General features: G+C 38.5%; 2 long non-coding RNA genes across 2 annotated transcripts; both read left to right on the top strand.

Annotated features, from left to right (window-relative positions):
* The first annotated feature begins 792 nt into the window (after positions 1 to 792).
* Positions 793 to 2,706, top strand: LOC141361572 (uncharacterized). The gene is made up of 5 exons (XR_012367700.1): positions 793 to 1,295; positions 1,508 to 1,558; positions 1,642 to 1,681; positions 1,769 to 1,906; positions 2,468 to 2,706. It is a non-coding gene; the product is annotated as an uncharacterized lncRNA (long non-coding RNA).
* A 19,128-nt stretch (positions 2,707 to 21,834) lies between these two features.
* Positions 21,835 to 24,437, top strand: LOC129435002 (uncharacterized). The gene is made up of 2 exons (XR_008641057.2): positions 21,835 to 24,107; positions 24,194 to 24,437. It is a non-coding gene; the product is annotated as an uncharacterized lncRNA (long non-coding RNA).
* Positions 24,438 to 25,830: the final 1,393 nt, after the last annotated feature.

Raw genomic sequence — 25,830 nt, 5'->3', positions numbered from 1 at the left:
GGTTCAATCCCCGGCTCCACCGGACCAAGCAGTGGCGGTCCTGGCTAGATTTACGCCCTGGGCGAACCATTCCTTGGCCGCCCCCAGAAAAAAAAGAATTACCCCCAAACCCCGCCACCAACATGTATTATTTTGTTATATATAATCTTAAATACAAAAAGGTAACAAGAACAGAGAAAAACATGTAATACAGTATAAACACCAACTCATGCACACGCACACACGCACGCGCACACACACACACACACACACACACAGTTGCTGCTGTGGAAGTATCTGACTCCTCATTTAGGCCCGTTGGGTGCTCTAGCTCTAAAATATTTCAGAAGTGCCCCTGAATTTACAATTAAGATACAATTATGTAAGTTAGATACACTTATTTCACACATGCATCAGTTACAATTAAAATGACACATTTTATTAGTATTTGTTAACATCCTATAAACTAAGCAAACACTACAAATTATTTAGAAAGCTATATCACTGTAGCTTACAAAATGCCATGTCAATGTATATTAGAACTTAGTTATTTAATTTGACACATAAAGCGTAAAGCAATAAAAAATTACACAGTCAGGAGGTCTGTGTGAATTTGCACTTTTTGTGTTGCACACATAAACTAGACTGTGTTGCTTATAGAGTGAATTTAGTTGCATGACATGATGCCTCAATTCTAATAGTTGCTAGTTCAGCAAAACTAAAACCAACCGGTTTCCCTTACGAAAATTAACCATGGTTTTACTACAGTTAAAACCAAAAAAACATGGTTACTGTAGTAAAACCATGGTAACCACAAAATAACCTTGGTTTTGATAACCATGGTTTTCAAAAAACATAGTTAAACCATGGTTAGTGTAGTAAAACCATGGATTTGTCATAGTAATCAAATCACCAAAAAAACATGGTTACTACACTTTTACCACAATAAAATCGTGGTTAATTTTCGTAAGGGTTGGTGTGATTATGGTTAAAACAAGGCAAAACTGAACCAAAAGAAGAAATATAGCATTTAAGAGTTAATAGTAACAACATACAAAGTAATATTCTAGGACTTTTTTCTAAGAATACATTTTTAAATGTAAACTATTTTGATATGTTATTGATAAGTATACTTTTTTATTGAACAGGAAACCATTTCAGTATTCACTGAGCTTTCTGACAACAGGGACCTTTGATTTTACATGCAATAGAAACCCCCATATTATTAAAAGTAAACTAACTCAGTATTATTTTTTAACTTAGCCTGTCATGCCTTGCATTAGTGTCTGGTGCTTTTGGAGAATTCATCCTTTGAGGTTTGTTTGTTTTCTTTTTTTTTAATACATACTGTTCATTGAAGCTTCAATTACCAAATGCTTAATTTTAGCATTTTAAAAAAATGTTTTTAACTATAATTATAAATTCATTACATGTATTAATCTAAACAAGTGGATTTCAATTATGGTCCTAAGGGATGTCATTAAGAACAAACTGTCTTTATGAGACTTTATATTTTAAACTTTTGAAGGTCAGAGATGCTGAAAGTGCAACTCCAGTAAAAGAGGAGAGTAGAGAGCAGGTACTGGTTCCCATTTCAAATCTTGAACCTAAATAACAGGGGTTTGAAAATGATGCTACTCTTGTTCTTACTCTCCAATTTAGAGGTGATGAAATCCCCCTGCATGTTGATTATTTGACCAAGGTAAGTGCAGTATAAACTCCTGTCCATCTATCGGTTACCCTTTTTAATAAGTTACATTTTGGACTGACTATTTGCTACTTTAAACAGATGCCGATTGACATCCTCTGGTGGATCCTGATGGAAGTCGTTACAGAGACGGCGTTGTGGCTTTCTGGAGACTTTCACTGATGTGCAAGGTCTTCATGGACGTTGTCAGCAAACCCAAATTCACTGTATGGCTGGACAGTAAGTTTTTTTAAATCTAAATTGTGAGTACTGTAAAAGATAATTGAGAAAGTCGGTCTGTCCGTCCATCTAATTCTGTTTCTTCATTTGTGCAATCTATCTATCTGTCTGTTCTTCCTATCTATTTGTCTGTCTGTCTGTCTGTCTATCTATCCGTCTCTGTCTGTCTATCTCTACCTATCTGTCATGTCTATCCATCCGTCTGTCTGTGTCTGATAGACTGTATTGCCTTCAAAACTTTCAGCTTGAAAACTACTTTGATCTGCAAACTGAAAATCTTCTATTTCAAACTTTTAGGATAGGCTTTCTCAAGTCAAATTTAAGTTTGTGTTGACAAACTTTTTTTAACTGGTTTATGTTGTTCATAAACAAAGTAAGTCTCTTAGGTACTTTACAGACAAAGCCAATAACACTCTCAAGCATATGTTGTCTAACATTTTCCTATAATATGTGTAACATATACATAGTAAAGAGTAATTTTTTTATGTTAATGGCTATTTCCAATTGCCAATTTCTTCAAAATTATTCAATATTGTTTGTTCTGTATTTTATCTAAATTAGGTGTTGTGAGTTGGAGTGCATTTCCCAGACAATATAGGCAAGAGCTCCGGGTGCCCTACTCGTTGACTTTGAAATATACAAGGACTGCCCACCTGGGTATCTAGGTGATGGCAGAAGGGGACTCCTGAATGGGTTTTATTCCGACAAGGAGGTTCAGGGCTATTGCTCGGTTGATTGTTTTTTCAATGATGGAGGGGAACTTCTGTGTAGATTGTGTGTACGGTACATGATTATCTGTGTGTGTATTATGTCTTTTTAACAATAATTTTTGTTTTGAAATAAAAGTTATCACTGGTATGGGTTTGGTTTTTTTGAGTTGGCATGCATACTATGGGATACAGAGATTGACAATGTACTGTATGTAGTTTAACTACAAACTACTTTCTAGGCATAAATGTTTAATAATAGCCTATATCACTAATTCTTGAATCTTTGGCAGAAACATGTCCCACTAAGAAAAGTGCTAATTCTGATGGAAATTAATAACATTTTCATGAAAAAAAAGAATCAATGTTATAATCAGGGGGTCCTTTGCACATATGTAAGGTTTTTTATAGGTTTATTTTGATTTTTTATTAATTTAATGATTATATGCTGGCCAATTGCCTACAAAATCAGCTGTCCTCGGTTAAGAGATAATCATTTCAACTTGATTATAAAAGCCAAAAGTAATAATTGAATTGAATAATATATTTACCTTATGAAAGGGTACATTGTAATATGTATTAAAAACTATTTGAACTTTGAACAATATTTACTATTATTTTGTGATTGCTCAAAATGTGTCCCACATATTTGTCACCACTGTCAGATATTTATAAAAAGCAATAAAATCAGACAACTACAGGGTCAACTGCATTCCTGAGGACCCCATTTTCAAACCTTCAGCTCTTCTGCATGCTTCAAGATCACTCAAGCTCCTGTATGTTTGTTATTTTCTCTTCTTCATATTTTTGGGCACTGCTACTGTGACAACCATAATGTCAACACCGTCATCTTTGTAAAAAAATATTAGATTATGAAATAAATTTATCATTTTTAAGAAGAGGTCTGAAGTAACTAGCAACAGAGGGGAAACAAGATGGCTATGTGAACAACTCATCTATTTTTTTAATCTATATTAGGTTTTTGTCACCACCGTCAGATGTCACCACTGTCAGGTTTTCTGTCTTTTCTGTCAGGTTTTATGTATTTTAGGAAGTTATTTGATATTTTTTCATCACAGTGCTCAGGATTGTTATTTTTTGGACCAAATATTTACATAAAGTTTAAGCAAGAAGCCATTGACTTGAGTGGTATACATTTTGGAATAATGACGCCAATGTCACCACCGTCAGATTAGTGTCACCACCGTCAGACGTAGTTTTAAATGAGTATGCTTAGGCCTACAATATGTTTCTTCAGTGCTGTTGAGTTATTAAATTAATATTCTATATTAATACAAAAATATGTTTATTAAATAAAAAAATCATTACTTTTTCTATTTAGGCTTAAAGTAAATGTTGTATGAGTAATAACTGGAGAAACGCCTATTTTATAAAAAAAATACGAACAGGGGAGGTTGCACCAGTAAATTGCTGAATAGCCAAGACCTTGGTCTATAATGATATACCTTCAGATTTTGTAATTTAACTACCTTTTTTTTCAAAATTTAAAACTGTTTTATCCAAATTCCCAAGAATCACTGATATAATGCACAAAAATAAACAAGAACTATTAGAGGAGTGATTAAAATAAGAAATATATAAGGTGCCATTAATGTTTACAGTAATTTTGTAATGTACACAAGTGTAAATAACAACATAATGTGAAAATCTTAAAATACTACACAGATATTACACAATACTCTGTAATTCCTTATAAGTTTTATTAAAGTATTATTTCATAACGTCAGCGCGATATGGCGCACGTTTTAAAGATCGCACTGTTTTCAACCGCATTTCCTGTTTACCGTGGCGTCAACGTCATTACTGTGCTACTAACCAATGATACACGTTATGGGCGGGGCTGCGCGTGCAGCTCTGCCCTAGGTTCATACACGCCCCGATCTGCAGGCTGCAGCCAGGGGCTTCTCCTTCTGACACGCACACAACCTGTGTTTCTCAGCACTAACTTGACATGGAAATGAGCGGGTTTTTTATATTTTTTTTTTAGGGCTAATTGTAAAGCGCTTTGGATGGCCATTGGTCTGTTAAAAGCGCTATATAAATGCAGTCCATTTACCATTTACGTAATTTAACCTTATCAAAGAACGTAATTAAATGTAAAAATATATATTCCCAAATATTTAATATATATGCTACAGGGAATTAGATGCAACATATCAGTTTTTTAATTTTGTTTTTAATGACCCGCCCCAACCCGCCCCGCATTAAAGTTACAATTTCTTTACCCGCCCCAACCCGACCCGCGGGTTACCCGCGGGTTACCCACGGGTTACCCGCGGGTTACGAGACGACCCGTGCATCACTAGTGTTCACCATATTTGGTGGGTCTTCACAATCATGACCTATGGCACCATCTATTGTTTCGGTGCAGTGCCCCCAGTGGTCAAGTCATTTGAGGCTATATCTTAACATTGCTTAATCATATGTATATCAAATTTGGTGGGTGTCATCACAATCATGACCAGAGGCACCTTCTATTTTTTCGGTGCAGTGCCCCCTAGTGGTCAAGTCATTTGAGGCTATATCTCAACATTGCTTAAACATGTGTATCAAATTTGGTGGGTGTCATCACAATCATTACCCAAGGCACCATTTATTTTTTCGGTGCAGCGCCACCATGTATACATGTTGATTTACATATCTGAATGTAAACATTTCAATATGTTTTATTGCTCTTAAAATTTCTAAATAAAAAAAGACTATACAAGTGCAAAATAATGCATTCTTAGTCAGAGGTAGCATTTATTAAAGCGTTTGCAGCGCATACTGTGCAGTTTAGTAACAGTATAAAAATCTCAAGTTCAAATGACTTTATTTTACATGCAATTATGAGCAAAACCTCTTCAATGTGCCTTTTGATGGTTGTGTAATTTTTATAACCTGATTTGTTTAATCCACATTGTTTTCGTGCTGTTCAAGTCTATTTAATGACAGATATAAACACAATCATCGACTTAAGAAGCACATACATTATTAAATCTTTTTCTCTTAAATTTGTTAAAATAGATTAGAAATCATTTACTGCTGGACAGAGAGTGAATGAAAGCGCAGTCTTCTGGCAACAGTGACATATTTCAAGTCATAACTGTTTAAAACACACTTCGCATCACATTCATGATTTTATGGTAAAATTACACTTTTTCGCGTCAATCCACGTGCATTTAAACCATAACCAAAGCACTTTCACTTTAGTTGAGCGTGAGCAGCGCAGCAGAACCGATTGCAGCACTGTTGCTACAGAGCCGCGAGCTCGCGCTGCTCATGCGGCGGGGTGCATGCTTGTTAACATGGGCACTGAAAAAAACACGCGCCACTTACCCACTGCTCACACTTGCTGTGTGAAGCCGGCGTGGACTGAAGCCACTCTATGGCGCCGCATTTTTGGGTCTGACGAATCGACGCGCATATTTTGCATCAACGTATTTTTTGCGCCGACGTTGTCGATTACGTTGACGCGTTGTCCCAGCCCTATCTATGTGTAATATTTTTTTTCATATTTGCTACTTACCTGATGAAGTGTATTGTATAGCCTACAGTTGATGTCTACAAACCACGTCGGCAAATAAAATATAACAGCACAATAAAAATAATAGCAACTTGTACCAGGTAACTCTTATATTTGTGGGCTGTAAATTAAAGTTGCACTTGTTACAGCCTTGTTCTGTGTATTTACCAGGTAACTCTCATATTTGTGGGCTGTAAACTAAAGTGGTGCTTTGTTCACCTCTTGTTATAAATGTTATAGGGTAAATACAATAAACATACAGAATATTGTTATTTTTATTTTAAAACAACTTATTTCAAAACATCTTTAAAACACTATAATTAAGCCAACAATTAATTTGTATTAACACAAAACTTTTATTTCAAATAAAAGGTCATGGCAATTTTTCATTGTTTTTGCGGCTGGCTTCCTCTGTTGGTGTTCTTGTCCACTCGGATGTTGAGTTGATGTCGTCTCACAAATGCTGTTCTGCATTACATATAAAAAACATAAATGAAAGCCTTCCGTAAATGTTTCTTCACTGTGCCTTGACAAAAAATTTAGTTTTCTGCGCCAGGTATTAACTTTAGGCTAATTTATGTGCTAGCTAACCTGCTGCTACTGTTAGTTAGCTGGCAACTGTCTTGAAAAAACATTGTTTGAAATGCGCGAGTCATGTATTAACAAAACCAGTCACCTTATCCAGCATGCGGATCCTGCTCACACTCTAAAAAAATAATCCGTAAAAAAACGGATAATGTCCTGGCAGAAAATTACCGGCACTTTTTCCGTTATGTTTAAAGACATTTCTGTTTATTCACAAACGGAACATTCTGTAGATTTATAGAACACTGTCCGTAAATTTACAGAACATTTTCCGTAACCTTTAGGGACACTTCAATCTGCCTATGAAACGCAACAATGGTGACAATCAACAACAAAGCTTCATGCCGCAATGCATGCTGGGTACCAGGATTGTAGAACACTCTTTCTTAACATTTACTCTCACCATTGTTGAGATTTGTATCCAAAATGTTGATGGTTCTGAAGCAAAAACCACAGCTGACACATTTGCAGCAATCTTATTCAATACAGTATGTTTTTAGACCAGCATAGAGTGTCACTTCTATACATTTCAGTTCATTATTCTTATTTTATCATTTCATATTTAAATGTTAGGCAGCAAGACATAAAAACAATCAAGTTTAGTTGACAACATAGACAATTCTCCTTCCTCAAGCAACAAACAAGTTGTAATTGCTACAAGCAAAAACACTGTTGCAATGTTAAAAGAGCAGAGTCACTTCTGGAAGGTTAAGGGACAAAAGCCTAACTAAAGGGAACACTAATCATCATAGTGGTGACTTCAAATGAGTCTAAAACAAACACAAACTGTAGATTTAATGTGATAAATGTTGTGGTAAATATCCATTTGACTTACACGTCACGTCAGAAAGAAGATTTATCTACTAAATCACATATATTTTAACACTTGTATCTTGTTCTGACAGCATTTGTTTAGAAGTTAAACATCATCCATGTTAGAAAATAACTCTGCAAGCAAGTTGTAATTTTATGTTTCAAACAGAGATGGTGATAGAGAGGCAAAAGTGAAAGATTGCAGCAGGAGTTGTTGCACCCATAATGCAACATGTTATTAAAAAAACAGACAAATGCCTGTAAAACATAAATACGGAAAATTCCTTCATATTTACACAGTACTTCGTCCGTTTTTTTACGGATTTTTTTTAGAGTGCACATCACTCGCGGCCGTACTACACAGTGTAGAAGTTTTTAAAGCCTCTTAAAGAAATTTCACCTCAGGATCGCGTGCTCTACACCTGCGCAGTAGCCTACGCATGTAGTTGTCTTTTGCTTTAGCGGGAGCTGATATCTTCTGGTTTGCCATTGCATAAATTATATTTTGCTAAAATACTTGTGTTTACACATGTTGCAAAGTTTTATTCTACCAATGATAACACCTATTAAAAATAAACAGATAGCGTGCTGCTTTGTGGTCATTATTGTGTCATTTGAAATAAAAGTAAATAAATTGCAAAGCGTCCGCAAATGTAAGAGTTTCTGTTAACAGAGCAGACGCAACGATGTGACTGACTTCGAACGCACAGCACCAGCTGCACTCACTCAAGGTGATTTTATTTGACACTTCAATCACATTAGAGGTACACACCCACATTAACAATCACAGGTGTCTGTGTAGAATCATTCAATCAAATAAACAAAACAAAAAACAAAACAAAAACATAATACAAGTTGAGAGCTCACAGTAACACCCCCACTTGCTCTCACATTGCTAATATATGTAACATCATTTCCCAAAAATAAATGCAGCAAACTTCATCAGCTTACATGGGCGCTGAAAAAAGCAGGCTTTGTCAACTACCATTTCTGCTACCATTTCATTAGTTGGACAATACTCTAAAAAGATTACACCATTATTTACTGTAGACCTAATTAAATGATACTTGATGTCTACATGTTTGCATCTTTGTCTGCTTACAGGATTTTTTGCTAAGGCTATTGTACCTTGGTTATCTTCATATACTTTAGGTGGTGAGTACTGACATTGGTCAAGATTTTCTAACAGCTGTTTAAGATAGAGACAATCTTGGATGGTTGTGGCTAGTGCTATATATTCTGCCTCACAAGTGGAAAGTGCGACAGTGGGCTCTTTCTTGGTCTTCCATGAAATCAAAGCACCACATTTGGTTAGACTCACACAATAGCCTGGGTAACACTTTATTTCGATAGTCCACTTTAGACATTTTACTAATTATAAGTAACTTTGCAACTACCTATCAACTACCAATCTTTAGAGAATTAGTAGACTTTCTGCTTAATATCTACTAACACTTTATTGTGATGATATCTCAACAGACATTCAACCGACTATAAGTATCCCTGCAGGTGCATGTCAACTTATTCCACTAACCCAAACCTCTTCCCCAACCCCAACCCTTACAGTCTACTAATAGTCTAATGACAGTTAATTGATGTATAGTTGCAAATTATTGAAAGGTAGTTGCAAAGTTGTTTATAGTTAGTAGAATGTCTAAAGTGGACTATCAAAATAAAGTGTAACCATAGCCTGTTGTACTACGTCTGTCATTACTAGCTGCCCAATCTGCATCACAGTATGCTTTTATTCCCAGTGTCTCATTACATTTTGTATAACACAGCTCTTTGTCAATTGTACCTTTAAGATACTTCAAGTACATGTTTAACCGTGGCCCATTGTTCAACAGTTGGCTCTGTGAAATATTGTGCCAGTTTGCTTACCACAAAGCTAGTACAGATGGTCAGATAGATAAGGCTTCCCACTGCCTCTCTATATTTTTTCACATCAGTCATCTTTTCAGCACTATTAGTATAGTCTAATTTTTGTTCACAGGGTGTCGATCTAGGTTTGCAATCCTGCATGTTAAACCTTTCCAATATTTTTCCCACATATTTTGTTTGTGACATTTTCACACAGTTTTCACTCTGGTTGAAATCAATACCCAAAAAATGCCTTAGTTTGCCCAAGTCCTTTATTTTGAACCTTTCTGTAAACATGTCCTTCACATTTCTGAGTACATTTTCATTACTTGCAGCAATCAACAAATTATCAACCCATATAACACTTATCACTTTTTCATTTTCGGTTTCCCATGTGTAAACACAGTGGTCAGCTTGATTCTGCTCAAAATGGTTTTTGGTTAGGTACTAGTACTTTATTCCAATTTCTGCCAGATTGTTTTAGCCCATACAATTATCTTTCCAATTTACAAACCTTAAAAAGCTTCTGTGAAAGTTACAGGTATTTTACATGTCACTCTATAACAGTAATCTATGTTAATCTGTACCTGGTCAGTTTCCTCATCAGATGCCTGTTGAGAAACATAGTCATGGAGATAGGCTGGCCTCCTCCTCTCTCTAGAAGGGTACCTTGAAGGCTCAGGCATAGCTTCCCTGCAAGTAAGCCTACAATGGCCCTTTATGGACCCACTTAGGGCTAGTCTAAGGGCCCCGCGCAGGTTTGCTCATTGGCCCTTTAGCGCTGGCCCTGCGCGGGCAGCCCTCACTTAGCCCCCAGGAAGCCCTCATACAGAAAAATCCCCAGAGTTAAATGAACACTGCTGGATGTATATACTGTCCCATCTTACAGTGTTAAAAAGTAACAATGAAGCAGAATTAAAAGCTCTGTTATTCTCTTTCTCAACATCTCTGTCTGAAATCTAAAATTGCATTTCACATCTTGTAGAGTCATTTTCTTAACTTATGTTAAGATGTTGGCTGTTTCATTTAAAGTCACCATTATTGTGATCAGTGGTTGTTTTAATTGGACTTTGACTCTTGACCATTGGCTTGTTAGGGTTTTCTAACTACTATATCTAAGTGTGTTTAAAAAACATGTTATAGCAAAGAAAATGCAATTGTAGTTGAATATTGATGGTTGATACATAAACATTGTCAAACATAATCATTTAATGAACAGATTTATTAATATAGTTTTCCCCCCTCATCAGAAGCATCCTTTTCTGTTAATAATGAAATACTACAGTGTAAGGTCCAAAACTCTCATAGCAGTTTATCATTCTGAAGGATTTTGATAGTGTGCACATAAACATTAACCACTGCATAATGTAGATGCACAGACATCAAGAATCAGAGTATGAATCTCAACAATGGTGACAAAGAAAATTGTAAAAAATTTCATTATTTATTCATGCCGCAGTGCATTCTGGGAGTTCTGGATGAGATTTGTAATTTGTTGATACCCACCATGCATTGCAGCATGAAGCTTTTCGTTTTATTGTCACCATCATTGTGATTCATACTCTGATTCTTGATATTTGTGTGTCTACACTGTAGAGCAGTTAATTTTAATTGTCAGTGTTTCAAAATTCTTCAGAAAGACAAACTGCTAAGAGAGAGAGCTCGATCTCATACTATAGTATCACATTGTCAGAGAAAGATCCTTCTGATAAGTGTGCAAACAATAAATTAATATATACGTTTTTATATGATGATGTTCAGATCTTATTTACTGAACTGACCACCACCAAAAGGATCGCATGTTGCCATAACAAACATGTCTTAAACACACAAAGTTATAGCAATCAAAAGACTGAACAAGGCAAGAGTCAAGAGTCAAGTTTAACTAAATAAAATACTGATCACAATAGTGGTGACTTTAAATGAAACAAAATCTCAACCTAAAGTAAGAAAATGACTCAAGTAAGATGTAAAATGCAATTTTAGGTTTCAGACAGAGATTGTGAGAGAGAGGATAACAGCGGTTTTAATTCTGCTTCATTGTTACTTTTTAACACTCTGTAAGATTGGGACAATATATACATCCAGCAGTGTTCATTTAACTATGGGGATTTCTCTATGTGAGGGCTTCCTGGGGGCTAAGTGAGGGCTACCCATGCAGAGTTAAATGCAATTACACATAAGGATGCATTTCCACTCCCTCGAATAGAAGAGACATTGACTACCTTAACAAAAGCTGAGTGGTTAAGTACCTTGGATCTGGCTAGTGGCTATTGGCAAGTGGGGGTGCACACTGACGATCGTCCAAAAACTGCATTTACAACCCCCTTGGGGCTATTTGAATTCCACAGGATGCAATTTGGACTTTGTAATGGACCAGCTACATCCCAGAGATTAATGCAACACTGTCTGAGTGACTACATTGTAGATTTTCTGTTCATATATCAGGATGATGTCATTGTGTGTTTTGTAGATTTCACCACCCATCTTCATCATCTGGAGCAGGTATTCCAGCGGCTGGCGCAGCATGGATTGAAGTTGAGATCAGATAAGTGCCAGTTCCTGCAGAGCCAAGTGAAATTCCTGGGGCATGTTGTGAACAAGTCCGGCATAAGTCCAGATCCAGAAAAAACTGCAGCCGTACAAGGGTGGCCAGTCCCTTCGACTGTCCGAGAGGTGAGAGCATTCTTGGGATTGGCCGGGTACTATAGACGATTTATTGCAAATTTTGCCCGGATGGCACAACCTTTAAATGCTCTTCTAGTGGGAGTTTCAGCTGACAAGAAGTCCAGTAGCCGTAAGGTCGAGTGGAGTCCTGACTGCCAAGATGTGTTTGTAAAATTAAAGACATGCCTTACCCAAGCACCCATTTTGGCCTACGCTGACTTTTCCTTACCTTTTGTCCTCTATACTGATGCCAGTCACCAGGGCTTGGGGGCCGTTCTATCACAGATCCAAGATGGGCAGGAACGGGTCATAGCCTACGCAAGCCGCAGTCTTCACCCTGCAGAACGTAATGATGCCAATTATAGCTCCTTTAAGTTGGAACTGCTGGCCTTGAAATGGGCCATTACTGAGAAATTTAAAGATTATCTGACTGGAGTTAAGTGTACTGTTGTTACAGATAATAACCCGGTGGCCCATCTACAGACAGCAAGACTGGGAGCGGTGAAGCAACGTTGGGTGGCCCAGCTGGCCAATTTTGATTTCACAGTGAAGTACCGGGCTGGACGTGAGAATGCTAACGCTGATAGTTTATCCAGGTTTCCAGTAGCCCCTATTGAGATACGACAGGTTGAGGCAACAGAAGATGCCTGCCAGGCAGGGATTGATACCCTGGATGTGGAGGAGTGGCGTAAGAGCCAAAGTGAGGATGAGGAACTCCAACAGGTACAGACTTATGTTGAGTCTAACAGGGTGCCTACATCAAACGAGCGGATCACGATGCCCTTGACTGTCAAACGTTTATTACAGCACAATGCTAAACTTGTGATTTAAGATGGAGTGCTTTATAAGCGAGTGATTGATCCCAGTACCCATGAGTTATATTTGCAAATTATTTGCCCAGCCGCAAGATGGGAAGAAGTATGGAAAAGATACCACGATGCGTCTGCTCATACAGGAGTGGCACGGACATTGTCAAGAGTCAGACGTTATTTCTACTGGCCAAAGATGGAGGAGACTGTAAATGGGTTCCAGCTGGACTGTGTCGTTTGTGGCCTGCAAAGAGGAAGGGAGGATAAGGCCCCGCTGAATCCAATTGAGGTATCATTTCCTTTAGAAGTGGTAGCCCTAGATTTTTTGACCTTAGGACGTCCAACTGATTCATGCCAAAATATCTTGGTTATTGTTGACATGTTCACACGTTATGCATGGGCTGTTCCAACTAGTTCAATTCAATTTTTCAATTCAATTTTATTTATATAGCGCTTTTAACAATTTGGTAATTGTATCAAAGCAGCTTTACATAATAGATGCAGTGAAAAGCACAGAAAATCGACAGATAGCACAACATAATAAACGATAGCACAAGCAGTTAAATTTGCTGCGGCTATAATTCAACATTATAAGCAAACGTATTACTAATGTAACGTATAGAAGTTAAGCCCAAAAAGGCTGCCTCCCCGGGTTGAAAAACCCCCTAGGAGAAAAAAACCCCGGAATTTTAGCCGGGGAATTAAAAAAAGTCATAGGAGGAAAAAACCCTTGGGAGATATATATATATACTTATTGAAACGGAAGGAGATTAAGCGGAGATTAAGCGGGTTCTGCCGGTGGTCTTTGGTCAGGCATCAGCTGGACATCATGTTGAAGAGAAACAAAATCTTATTAGCGTAGGGGCCGTTCACATAGAAAACAAGTGTCACACAGTAATGTGGTTTTAGTCAGCTCGGTTCCGGACAGGCTAACTATTGCTGGTTAAGTGTATTACATATAGTTGATGATTTTAGAAACGGAAACAGAACTCGTTTGACTAAGGTTGAGGGTGCTAGGCCATTTAAGGCTTTGTAGGTGATTAGTAATATTTTAAATTGTATACGATATTTAACTGGTAGCCAGTGTAAAGATGCCAGAATTGGGCTTATGCGGTCATACTTCTTAGATCGAGTAAGAACTCTTGCAGAAGCGTTTTTAACTAGCTGAAGCTTGTTTACCTGATTTGCATGGCATCCTCCAAGTAACGAGTTACAATAGTCTATTCTAGAGGTCATAAAAGCGTGGATAAGCTTTTCTGCATCTGATGCAGACAACATATGGCGTATTTTTGGATTTTCTAAGGTGGAAGAATGCTGTGCGGCAGACATTGGAGATATGGCTGTCGAAGGATAAACTGCTGTCGAACATCACACCTGAATTCTTAACCGTGGAGGTTGGCACCACAGTGCAGCCATCTATGGGCAACTTGTAATCTGTCATATTATATTTGTAGCGATTCGGTTCGATAACAAGTATCTCTGTCTTATTGGAGTTTAGCATAAGAAAGTTATGTGACATCCAGTCACTTATATCGCTGATGCAGTCTGATAGCTTAGAAAAATTTTGTGTTTCGCTAGGATGTGAGGAGATGTAAAGCTGTGTGTCATCTGCATAGCAGTGAAACTGTATGTTATGATTCCTGATAATATCTCCCAGAGGTAACATATATAACGAGAACAGGATAGGACCTAAAACGGATCCCTGCGGTACGCCGTATTTAACCAGGGAGTGATGTGACTCTTCCTCATTTACATAAACAAAGTGATAGCGATTGGTTAGATACGATCTGAACCAAGCTAGCGCCTGACCACTGATGCCAACATAGTGTGATCTATTGTGTCAAAGGCTGCACTAAGGTCTAATAATATAAGGAGTGATATTTCGCCACAGTCGGATGTTAGGAGAAGGTAATTTGTAACTCTAAGCAGCGCTGTCTCTGTGCTATGGTGGGGCCTGAATCCTGATTGGAATTTTTCATACGTACTATTATTTGCTAAGAATGTGCGTAGCTGGCTTGCCACTACCTTTTCTAATATTTTGGAAAGAAAAGGGAGATTTGAGATTGGTCTAAAGTTATTTAGATCTCCCTGGTCAAGGTTTGGTTTTTTAATGAGCGGCCTAATAACTGCTAGTTTGAAAGCTGTTGGAACGTAGCCTAATTCTAGTGATGAGTTAAAGACATTTAGTACTGGGTTAGACACGATAGGGAATACCTCTTTTAGTAATTTTGTGGGAACAGGGTCCAATATACAGGACGATGATTTGGATGACGTACTAATTTAGATAGCTCTTCTATTGTAGTAGGTTTAAATGACTCAAGATGTTCGTATGGTAAGCAAGCGTTAAATATATTACTGGGTGTAGTGGTGGCTGCTTGGGTACCTACAATGTTTTCCCTAATAATCATAATTTTCTTAGTAAAGAAGTTCATGAAGTCGTTACTATTGTGTGGGAGTTTATTAGTGGGTTCTGTTTGTTCTTTATTTCTAGTCAGTTTCGCAACTGTGCTAAAGAGGAAGCGAGGGTTATTATGATTTTCTTTAATAAGATTGCTGAGATACGTAGATCTGGCGATTTTTATAGCCTGTCTGTAGTGTTTAACACTCTCTTTCCATGCTGCACGCCATACCTCTAACTTTGTGCTTCTATAATTTCTTTCCATTTTTCTAGCAGCCTTTTTTAGGGCAGCGGTATGATGGTCGTACCATGGAGCTGACGTTTTTTTCTTTGATTCTCTTTTTTCGAATTGCAGCTACGGTATCCAATGTGTTAGAACAAATACTGTTCAGGTTTTCTATTACAATATCTAGATCTTCAGGGTTATCTGCTACATGTTTCATTTGGGACAGGTCTGAAAGAGTGCTAATAAAGTTATCTTTAGTGGTGGAAATTATTGTTCTGGCTAGTCGGTAGCGTATTGTGGATCGAGTGATCCTATCTAGAAGTACCGTGTATGAGACAAGGCAATGGTCTGAAACTGCATCGCTCTGAGGTGATATCTCGATTTTATTAATATTGAGCCTGAGTGACAGAATTAAGTCTAATGTGTGCCTACGAGTATGCGTGGGACCTGTCACGTTTTGTCTAATATCGAGAGAATTTAGAATATCCATAAACGCTAATCCTAATGTATCTGTTGGGTTATCAACGTGTATATTAAAGTCACCAACGATAAGAGCTTTATCTACAGTGACTACGAGGTCAGACAGGAAATTTGATATTTCTTTAAGAAAATCTACATGATAGCCCGGAGGTCTATAGATTGTAGCAAGGACAAAAGAGAGCTGTTTATGGTTATGATCAGTTAAAACGTGGGGCCCAAGGCAATTGTCGACCTTTGCCTAATGGGTAAGACCGCCCCTGATTACAAACACACACAAATAAAGTCATTAATACAGAAACAACAAATAATAGACAAGAACAGAGCCAGGGGGAGTTTCAAATAAATACATTAAAGATAGAGCATCAATAAATGGTTTAGCAGCCTTCTTATTTTTTTAATTTTGGATGGATTTGATGTACTGCTCTGTCTACACGAGATCTCGTGTTGTGATCTGGGCTGGTTTGTAAAAACTTCATAATTCAATGGCATAATGGGTAGAGACAGAACTAGGTATCATCACATGAATTTGCGAGACCTCACGGGTCCTTGTCATTTCAGCACGCAGCCGCTCTGCAACAAATACGGAACTGGTGGGTATTGGCGGACGGCAGAGTGCGGAGCCGTAACGCAGCGGAGCCGATCTGCAGCCGCTCCATAATTGGTGGAAATCCGGTATGAGACGCACAAAACTGCATGCGTCTTGCGGAAGAACGTAACCGGCGCATTGTAATAGCGCTTTTGGGAGTACTTCGACTCGCCTGAAAAGTCCGCTCCCCTTCTCCCTCTCATAATGGGAGAGGGAGGGTGTTACTGCGGCGGGTCGAGGTACTCCCAAAAGTGCTATTACGCCATAAAATATAGTTCCTCTTTTAAATCCGCTTAGAAAAGCGCTTTTTATTTTGTACCACCAAACTTGCTCGTATAACTACTCATCTTAAAAAGGAAAAACGTTGATGTGTTTGGTCACTTCTGGCTTTGTCTCTGTTTGGTGCCATTGAATGAATGGGGCTAGGCTGGATGCTGTCGAGGTGTCGCGGCGCGCTCCGGCGCTTGCGTGCATGCACTAAGATGATAGAGGATATGTCTTCTTAGTTAAGGTAATAACATAGTTTAATATTGAAAATGAGTAGACTATTCCTTTAAACATTGCAATCTAATTAAAATGTTTTTTACATTATATATAATATGATCTAAATGATGTCAGCTCAATCCCACAACCAGTTTTGCCAGATTCGCTTATCAAACCAGCCCAATGAACATTAAAAACTATCCAAAAAGCTTCCCAATCACTATTCCAATAACTAATAAATTAAATCCTTTCATCTTTACCCACGGAAAAATATAAACTTGCTGAAACTTGCTGAAAAAGTTTAAAAGTACTATTAATCTGAAGTCTGCAAAAAGGTGGAGGACTTGGCAATGCAGCGCACAGCATCTCTCGCTGAGTTCACACTTTATCTCCTGATAAATGTACAAAGTCAAAGTTGAGTTGGTAAAAGTTGTTCTTATGAAGTTTTCATATAAAGGCAATGAAAACACACTTTTTTAAAAGGCAAAAATTGTACAATTTCATTTCTTTATGTAAGACAGGAACCCTGCAGAATGTACAGCATGTGACTCCATGACCTTAATAATGAGTGTTGTCATTGCCTTGCATGTTTCTGTGATGAGAATCATGTGATACGTAAATAAGAGATAAATATAAGACATGAACTTCAGCACAATTCATCTGCGCATAATATGCATAAGGTATTTTTGTATCCAGTTGAGAAAATACTACAGAGTTATGTATGTGTGCTCAATGTACACAGACTGCAGGAAATAATGTGACTATAAATTGTAAAACATAACCCACCAAACTGGTTAGTGAATTGACATTGTAACAGCTGGACATGATTTTAATGATTTTATTCACTGCAACCCCGTTGCAGATGCCACTCATCCCTGTTTTAGAAAACGTATTGGATCTAGACAAATCACAAGAAATGATGTTTTATTAACGTAGTTCGGGAGGAGCACGTCAAATAAACCACTTAAGTACTTCCAGCTGTCTATAATCAGTAATCAACAGATACTCTAGTACCACCAGCTGTCCTCAATCAGTAATCATCATATCTACCCAATCAGGACAAAGGCAAGCCATATATAAGCCACAGTTTGACTCTGCAAAGATCCTCTGCAGTCTTCAGAAGCTCTAGACCATGGCTCTCTTTTTGTTTTACTTGTTATTATGTTTTAGTATTGTTTAAAATGTTAACATGCATAAACCAATCCAAGCTAATATAGAAAATATGTAATAAATATTACAATTATCTATTAATAGAATGTGCTTAGACCCTTGCTCTAGAGTAGATGTTACAGTCTCCAGCACGGCCGGATCATGCTATGGATCATCAGCAACAGCCATCGGCAACGCATGGCAACCTCGCAGCGTGAGCATGGCTCCGCTAGCGGCTCAGACCCAGGATCCTTCTCATTCTAATCATGTTCCGACTAAAAACTGTAGAGCAAGGCTGCCTTCACTACCGGCACAAGCCCGGACACCCTATTTACTTCCTCAGCTCCCTTCTTCTTTTATTCGCCATTCCAAAGCGTGAGCATGTCTCCGCTAGTGGAACAGGCTTCTCATTCTAATTCTGTCCTCCAGCTGTGGCCTGACCAAAAACTGTAGCGTGAGGCTGCCTCCGCTACCGGTACAGGCCCAGACGCCCTATATTCTTCTCTTCCTCAGCTTCCTTCCATTATTCGCCATTCCTAAGCGCGAGCATGTCTCCGCTAGTGGAACAAGTTTCTCCTTCTAATCCTGTCCTCTGGCTATGGCCTGACCGAAAACTGTAGCGTGAGGCTGCCTCCGCTACCGGTACAGGCCCGGACGCCGTTTTCACCAGCAGGTGGTGCCATATCTAGGCTTTTGTAGTGCTTAGAAACAGTGAATCATTGTTAAAGCAATTAGATTCGAAGCTTCGCTTTACCATCAGTATTCATTGCCCGGCCTCAAACACAGTTTAAACCCAGCTACGTTGAAAGCCTCCCATCCCAAAATACTATTTGTGACGGCTAATGATGTTCGTTTAGTTTGTGAACTAATCATTATCTTGAACTGGTTCTTTAAAGATACAATTTGTAAAATGCGCCGAAAGATGGCGCCAGATCAAACAAAAACAATGATGTTGTTTACTGACGCTCTGAAGCAGCGTGGAATTATGGGATTTGTAGTCTTTAACTTTTGCCATATCAGACGAGAACGAGAAATCACGTTGATGGATAAGGTAATCAAGTCTTATAAATGTTGCGTTTGATGACATCGTTTATTTCATTATGTAAGTTTATATGTGATGTTCAAAACGAAATTGTTAGTCATATTGATATTACAGTATTAGTCCAAATTCGATGGTAAACACAGCTCAGAATTAAGTTTTCAACTTACAATCTACCATGATTTTTCACATAATGTATTGACAGTACAAATCTTATTGTGAAGTGTCTTAAAATGACCATTTATATTGCTGTACAATACCTTTTGATGTGCATATCCTCCGCGGGAAGACGCGCTGATTACACTAATGTTGTGATCAATATAATAGCATACGTTTTTTGAAGGGTTACGAATCAAAACAACTCACCCATCGCGTAAAACACAAGCAGGATCAGAATCTCGGTCTAGTTAAATGTTGTCGTGAAGCTCTCTCTATCCAGATAATGCAACACCAAATTGATCCTCCCTCGTTTTGTTCCAAACTCTTCTTGGGTCGTTTGGTTGGCCCGTACGCTAACAGGAGCTGACACAACCAGCGGCAGACGGTACAGAGATATCCATAAGTCCATAAGCAAGCGCGTATTTCCGCGTTTGTCCACGACACTGGCTGCGTCCGAAACCTCAAGACTGTGAGGACTGTGAGGACTTGTGGCCTTGCTGCCTCATGAGGACATGACTTCGGCACCGGATGGCCTGAAGGCCGCTCAGAGAAAGGCTTTCCGACGCGCTTCAAAGGCAGCGTGTTTGAAATATAAACAGAGAGTGCCTTTGTGATAACTAATCACATATTTGAAAACTACAATACTAATTTCTCGCTAGAAATGAAATTAAAATGCTTAAAAAGTGAAAATATACGTTTATTTTCACTAAATTTGTGCTCCAGCCGCTTCCTTGGCCGCCATTTTATTTTTTCGAGCTCGACCAGTGTTCTCATGTGGGTTACGTCAGTAAAGGCGGTGAAAAAGGGTCACATGGATATTAACGTCATTGACAGGAGACTGCACTGCCCCGTGTCAATGTTTTGAATGGAAATTTTCTCACGATTTACAAGTAGTTGAAACCATTACAGATATTGATAGTAATCAGCTGGACAAAATATATAACACTGGCCTAGTGGTTTTTGGAGATTTTACTGCAAATATCTTACAAATTGCACCTTTAAGGCAAACAAGTTAAAACCGTTCTCCAATTCGGACTGAATCGTTTTAAACATTCGTGTCTCCAAACAGCAACGATCCAGAAGTTACTCACTTTCAGACCTGCTCAACAGCCACCTCGACTCGAAATAAGACAATATTCCTGTGCATAATTTGTATTCACCATACATCTTGGGCATGCATGTAACGAATAGTAAATGTTCAACATCAGTACACTTCCATGCTGATACCATTTTGCATAAACTGAGGAGATGACTGACAGGCAAAATGCAAGTTTATTTAACATTAACATAAAATTTATCAAAAATTGCACAATATCAGCCAGTGGTCTGTTATATTAAACAGGGTTTTCATTAAAACATGTAACAAGGTGTTAACCCTAATGGCACAGGTACACCTCGAAGACGTCTATTTGATGTCTGCGTTTACATCTGCAAGACTTATTTAGATTTTTGCTCATTTGCAACGTGTCTCTGAGACGTTTCCTAAAAGATTTCATATCGACATGTTGAAGATGCCTGCAAGACGTTTTTTAATTTAGAATGCATATAAAGCAAACACAGTTTAGAACAAACAAGAAGACAACAAAGAACAGGAATCAAACAATATGGTAACAAACATGCTCCACAGCTTTCTGTTTATGGATGAAATAAAATTAAAGAAGAAAAACGATAGTATGTGTGCAAATGCTGTCTATTTCCTTTGTATAATTGTTTGTAGTGGAGTGTCCTGTCTAAATATTTTCACGCGCATGCGATGTTGTACGCGGACTGTACGCGCACTGTCCGTGCGGTCTCAAATTTTGGGCTGCACGCGGACGGTCCGCGCGGCCGGCCGCGGACCCTCCTGATGACGAAAATGATGGCACGCATACGCGGACGTCCCTAGTATACTTTCGGCTTTAAGGGCACTTAAACGCATGCATATACAGAGACTGATGGTGAATCCCAAACAGCGCAACAGTCGCTCCACATAAAAACGTTACGTTGTGTTTCATTGCTTTATTCGCCAAATGTATGTTAATGGATTACAGTATGAGACACATTAGCGCGACTCTCTCTAAAGTTTACACATCAAGACATTCTTAATCTTTGCAGACGCGTGCAAACAGCTGGACCCTGAGTGAAACCTGCTTGAGCACGAAGGGGAGGGGTGGGAGACGACTGATCACCGTGAGGCTGAGTGAAACCCAAGCGCTAGTGCACAGATGAAAGGGGCGCGGACGCGGTTGACATTCATTTTCGGTTTACATTTTCGGCTGGATTTTTTATTTCGGCCCGAAACCGATAATGCCATTTTCGGCCGAAATTTCGGTGCACCCCTAATATATATATATATATATATATATATATATATATATATATATATATATATATATATATATATATATATATATATATATATATATATATATATATATATATAGAATTAAATAGAAATATTTTCTATGAATTTCACAAGTAAACCTTTAAAAACCATAGTAATCATAGTAAAGGTACTGTTGGCCATTGTAAAAATGAACACAGGGTTAGTGTTAGGTTGGCCAGCGAGAGATTTACTTTTGTGCAGTAAAAAGCTCAAAATAACTGCATATCGTTGTCTGGACTCTTGTTTGTGTTTTTGTAATCATTATAGTAGAAACACAAGTGACAAACGTGATAAACTTATCAATGTTTGTTTACAGCCGCCACCATTAAGTTACTCCCTCACGTGCTGATCATGAAAGCAGTATGTGTGCACATGCGAGTGATCTTGTGTTTTAATAAACTTGCTGTGCGGAGATAAGTGCCTAGACGCAACTCAATAAGGATTGAGCTGTTTGCAATCCCGTATTTTATAAGAATACCAAAAAGCACGTTGAATTTCCTGACTCGTGTGTTTGTGTATGTGCGCGTCGCGTTGCGTGAACTGTTTGACGGAAGAACAAAGAAAACACTCGCGTCTGGAGAAACTGACACACATATGCAAGTAAATAAGGATTTAGATGTCATATTTGGTGCACTCGGATGGAACAACAAGGAATGGAGAGACTGGATTCTGGATTGCGTATCAATTGACTGTAGGAGGCATGAGTTATGCATATGGATGTCTCTGCTCATTCACTTCAATGGCGCGGGGGTGTGGCGATCTCATCTCATTACAGATAAACAGGTAACAGGAGAAATACGGTACCTCTCCTCCTTCTCATACAGTTTACACCGAATGACAATATATGTTTTCAATCTAACTTACATAATTTAAAGGCGCAGTCCACGATGTTTGAAAAACGCTTTGGAAAAGGAGACGGGCCGACTACCAAAACACACTTATAGCCAATCAGCAGTAAGGAGCGTGTCTACTAACCGACATCCTTGCCGGGTTGCGTATGTGTGGGGCGGGTCTATCAACAAAAAGTCCAGATTTTATTGGGGTAGAGGCGTGTTTGTTTAGGTGATTTCAAATACCAACATTGGCTTTCAAACATCATGCACTCCGCCTTTAAAAGCTGACATTCCAAGCATTATGTAGACATTTATCTTTTGTTTCTATGACATGTATTCGTTAAGTTACATTGAATTTTTCTGATGTGTTTTAGAAAGGACTTCACTGAGGGAGAGAGAACAAAACATGCATCATGTTTATTTTTTTTATTTTGTTGTTTGCTTAATCATTTTGTTTTTATTGGAAGTGGATAGAAAAAAACTAGACACTTCAATGTTTTAAATGATATATATATCCTATTTGTATGTCCTAAATCAGCAGAGTTATCTAAGTCTCTTTGTGGAGTGATTGAAAAATAAAGAGTTCGCAGCGCCCCCGCCGCGGTCAACCCCAGAGAGTTAAGCTTACCAAATACTCACCTGTAAAGCCTCCTTGCCTGCTAAAGCTAAAGCCCAGTGTATTCACCGCCTCCTGTAAGTTAAGCTTACCAAATACTCACATGTAAAGCCTCCTTGCCTGCTAAAGCTCAGTGTATTTACCGCCTACTGTAAGTTAAGCTTACCAAATACTCACCTGTAAAGCCTTCTTGCCTGCTAAAGCTAAAGCCCAGTGTATTCACCGCCTGCTGTAAGTTAAGCTTACCAAATACTCACCTGTAAAGCCTCCTTGCCTGCTAAAGCTTAGTGTATTCACCGCCTGCTGTAAAAGTGAACTGTCTGTCCCAAGTTAAAGGTCCCCTGTACCTACCCGACTGTCTACAGTTAAAGGCCCAGTATACTTACCTGCTCATCTAAAGTTAAAGGCCCCATATACTTGCCCGTCTGTCCAAAGTTAAAGGCCCCGTATACCTACCCGCCTGTCTAAAGTAAAGGCTCCTGTACCTACCTGGCTGTTCACAGTTGAAGGCCCCATATACTTACCTGCTCGCCCAAAGTTAAAGGACCCTGTACCTACCTGGGTGCCCAAAGTTAAAGGCCCTGGGTACTCTTCTGGTTGTTCAAAGCTAAAGGCCCCCATACTTACCTGTTGCCGAAGTTAAAGACCCTGTGTATTTGCCCAGCTGGCCCCAGTTAAAGGTCCCCTCTACTTACCCGTTTGCCCAAAGCGAAAGGCCTGTATACACACCTGTCTGTCCAACGTCGAGAGCCCTGGGAACTTACCTGTTGGCCCAAAGTTAAAAGTCCGGGGTACTCACCTGTATGTTCGTTCGTTCAATACTGAGAGCTGTGATATTGGTCTGCGCACCCTACCGGACCCCTGTCGTAGAGCAAACACAGAGCAATCAGTGGATGGACCGTAAGCTCTTTGGATAGCCTACAGTTAAGAGTTGTTGTTTCTATCTACATACTTACCCTTGCACTTTCATTTGTCATTTCCTCTAGTAAGCCCAGGGCCAGAGGTTGAGAGGAAGATACCTGCTGCCGCCTAGTGAAGCGAGGAAGGAAACCCAGGATCACTTACCTGTTGTGTACGAGGCCTATCTAGAGGAATTCCCTTCTCTGCACCCTTGAGTCCGGGAGGACGAGCCTGGGCTTTCACATTAGTTACCCCCAGCTACCCATCTGATTCCAGCAGCCCTTTTAGTATTTCTCTTTTTTAAAAAGAAATAAACCTCGTTAACTTTTATACCTTCTCGTCTGTGTTGTCATTGGGGTGTTTTGAGATCTCCTCGGGGTGGAAACTGAGGGAGGAGCGAGACTCACAATAGGGGTGGTCCGCTCCGACCTGTGACACGCCCACAGAACTGCCGCTCCCTGGATATTTTCTCTTTTTCTGACCATTCTCTGTAAACCCTATAGATGGTTGTGTGTGAAAATCCCAGTAGATCAGCAGTTTCTGAAATACTTAGACCATCCCGTCTGGCACCAACAACCATGCCACGTTCAAAATCATTTAAAACACCTTTCTTCCTCATTCTGACGCTCGGTTTGAACTTAAGCAGATCATCTTGACCATGTCTACATGCCTAATGCATTGATTTGCTGCCATGTGATTGGCTGTTTAGAAAATTGCGTTAACGGGCAGTTGGACAGGTATACCTCATAAAGTGGCCGGTTAGTGTATATATATATATATATATATATATATATATATATATATATATATATATATATATATATATATATATATATATATATATATATATATATATATATATATATATATTAGGGCTGTCAATAGATTAAAAATTAATCTAGATTAATCGCATGATTTCATGAGTTAACTCGCGATTAATCGCAAATTAATTTTTATCCATTCTAAATTTACCCTAATTTAACACTTTTAAGGTTTTTAATACTCTAATCATATATATAGCTTTATGCAAATGTATGTTAACAACAGCCTGTTTACATTTTTAACAGAATCGTCAGCCATTGTTTTGTATGAATTTTCCTTTCAGAAAAATTTTCTTTCTCCATTTTTGTTTGCTGCTGCATCATTTCTGACCTGTGCTGGCAAGTTGAGTCGGAATTAGCAAATTTAAAAAAAATGTTGTTCATATTTTGACATTCTCTATTAAAACATAGAACAATGCATGATTTGTTGAAATATAACAAAATATGACAGAACTACACCTGTTTGAAGTTGAAAGAGTCAAATTACCACAGAAATTACCACATCCATACATTAAATTACCACATCAATACCTTAAAATCACTGGTAAAGCTAATAGATTTAGCACACACAGAGCAAAAACACCATCAATGTATGTTCAACTTTTTTTCCCTTTTGTTTGATTGACATTGAGACAGACTTCTTAAACCATTAGATATTTTTACCCAACAGTTAACCAACAGATCTTTGTAAAACTGTAATTTTGTGTAGATGTCTATATATCCGGGCACTTGCGCGTCTGTGTGCACGCGCTTCAGATGTCAGTCAGTCATCGTGAGGAGATCGCTTTTGAGTCTTGTCGCTCTTAATAACTCTTTAACATAGGCTTGGGCGGTATCCAAATTTTGATACCATCAAACCGCCTCCCTATTTTACGGTATACGGTATTACCGTGAATAATTAT

The sequence above is a fragment of the Misgurnus anguillicaudatus genome, chromosome 24 (genome assembly GCF_027580225.2).
Source record: "Misgurnus anguillicaudatus chromosome 24, ASM2758022v2, whole genome shotgun sequence".
Classification (NCBI taxonomy): domain Eukaryota; kingdom Metazoa; phylum Chordata; class Actinopteri; order Cypriniformes; family Cobitidae; genus Misgurnus; species Misgurnus anguillicaudatus.
This window is presented reverse-complemented; position numbering and strand designations above follow the sequence as displayed.